Below are 2,168 nucleotides of genomic sequence, written 5' to 3'. Positions count from 1 at the left end.
ACACACACACACACACACACACACACACACACATCTTTAAAGACAAGCTCTCAGAAGCTGCCTAAGATACTTCTATCCAGTTTATAGTCCTATGGTCACATCTAGCTGCAAGGGAGTCTGGCTAATGTATGTTTTTATTTTATGAATAGACAACCATGTATCTATTTAAATATTTGGAGTTTCACTACTTTAGAGAAGGAGGGAGTTTGTATTAGGAGACAACCAAAATTTTCTGCCACACAGACTAATATGTATATATAAAATTAGATTCATTGCTCATCACTTTAATGTGTAATAGATTATAGCTAAGTGCTGTTTATCACAAACACTCTTATAAATGCAAAGTCTAAAATTAAGTGGCAGTATTAGCACATAACGTGATTATCCAAATGTTCAGGCTATACTACTTCTAAAGATTAGATTAGAAATGAAGCAAATGTGCTCTCATATAAATATTCTTGTAAATAAAATAAAAAATAATATCCCCATCTGACTGTAAATACCAGCTTGGAAAAAAAAAGACAGACAATGACACATTTTAGGATATAACCTCTGTCTCATTCCCCCTTGAAATGTTTGCATCTTCCTAAAGCCACGTGAACCCCAACACTCTTGATTTTGGCACATGCTAACTCATTTCCTTTTCTTGGCCATCCTACCTATGTTGGCTTTCTGTGCCTGGTAGAGGAAGGGAGTGTCTCTAGGGAACAGACAGGTGGTCTTGTTTTCCAGAGAAGATTAGCCATAGTTTCTTTGTGCCGCATTTACACATTTGAGGCACAGAACACATTTGGTATTAATAGCACACTAAGTCTTTCAACAACAACCATGATACACTATAATTAAAAAAAAAAAAGATCAAGTACCTTCAACTATTCATCCACTCAATCCGCTGTTGTGCCAACTCTCTTGAGAAAGAGATTTATTTATTTTTCTTCATGGAGCAGAGCACCTCGTTCATGATAAGTGTTCGATAAATGTTTGCTGAGTGAAGTATTAATTAGAAAAAAAGCAACTTAAATAGACTCCCCTGGAAACGTATGCAACAGCATTTGACTTTCCTATTAAATGCTAAAAAAAAAAAAAAAACAAACCCGTGCCCACTAGTTCTTAAATGAAACTGGAAAGATAAGCATGCTTTGAAAATAAAGCCAAATATCCAACGAGTGTTTCAAACTCGGGAAGCCATAGTTGTTCTGATTCTCAGTCTCTCTGTGAATCAGATTACATCGTCGGCGGGCAGGTGGTTCATTTCCCAACATCTCTCCTCCACTCCCCCCCCCCCCTCCACCTCCAATGTGCTAGTTCTGGCTTCACAGCCCATTTCTCTCCTGGTGGCCTTAACGCACAGGGACCTTGCTGGGTTTGGGAAATCAGTTGCTTTGTCCTGAGAGGGTACAGCCTGGACAGCCAGGGTTAGGGTTACCGTGTTTCTTTTTTGGGAATGGCTCTGCCAGGAAAGCCGCCGGGCAGGCCTCCTGTGTTCTGGTAACAAATTTCAACCTGTAGTCATATAGCGATCAGATAACAGCAGGGGACACCCTTATCGGAGACAAAGTACACCCATTTATTAAACTAACAAACTCCTAATCTCTTCATGGATTTAATGAATAACTTTCAGTAAGGCAGCATCTCTATAGAGACACAGTCCTGTAATACTCACCATGCATACAAAGCTAAGCATCCACCTCTTTCGCCTGCTCTGAGTGCCGAGCAGAAAAGGCATGAATTTTCTGTGGCTGCTATAACAAGTTACCTTAACTGGCTGGTTTGAAACAGTAGCAACGGTTTTTATTTTGCTTTGTTTATTTTTCTCTTAGTGGCGGAGGCGGAGGTTGAAACCCAGGTGTTGTGGCGGCCACGCGCCCCCTGCAGGCTTTCAAGAGACTTACACCCGTCTCTTCCAGGTCTGGAGGCCGGCTCAGGTGAGCACAATTCTAAACCCTACATAGAATTTTTCATAGCCTTCTCCCTTTGCCTTGTAAAAATATCCCCAGCTCTGCTGGATTAGCCACTGCCTTATGTATGCAGTCGTCTCGATTAGATCACTTGCACCTTATTTCTGAACAAGTTATTCCTAGCCTTCCGCCCCCCCCCCCACCCGTTGCTGTAATAAAATACTACAGCAAAAACAACTTAAGGGAGAAAGGGCTTGCTTTGTCTCACAG

At 41.1% G+C, this 2,168-nt stretch overlaps 1 protein-coding gene across 1 annotated transcript in view; it reads right to left on the bottom strand.

The window, feature by feature from the left end:
- Nucleotides 1-973, bottom strand: part of Ccdc190 (coiled-coil domain containing 190) — a 13,419-nt gene extending 12,446 nt beyond the window's left edge. The window contains exon 1 of the mRNA XM_026779818.1: nt 867-973. The gene's annotated coding sequence lies outside the window, so the exon portion shown is untranslated. The remainder of the gene's footprint in view (nt 1-866) is intronic.
- Nucleotides 974-2,168: the final 1,195 nt, after the last annotated feature.

The sequence above is a fragment of the Microtus ochrogaster genome, chromosome 6 (assembly GCF_000317375.1).
Source record: "Microtus ochrogaster isolate Prairie Vole_2 chromosome 6, MicOch1.0, whole genome shotgun sequence".
Lineage (NCBI taxonomy): Eukaryota > Metazoa > Chordata > Mammalia > Rodentia > Cricetidae > Microtus > Microtus ochrogaster.
Note: the sequence above shows the minus strand (reverse complement) of the source record. Positions and strands in the feature narration are given on the sequence as shown.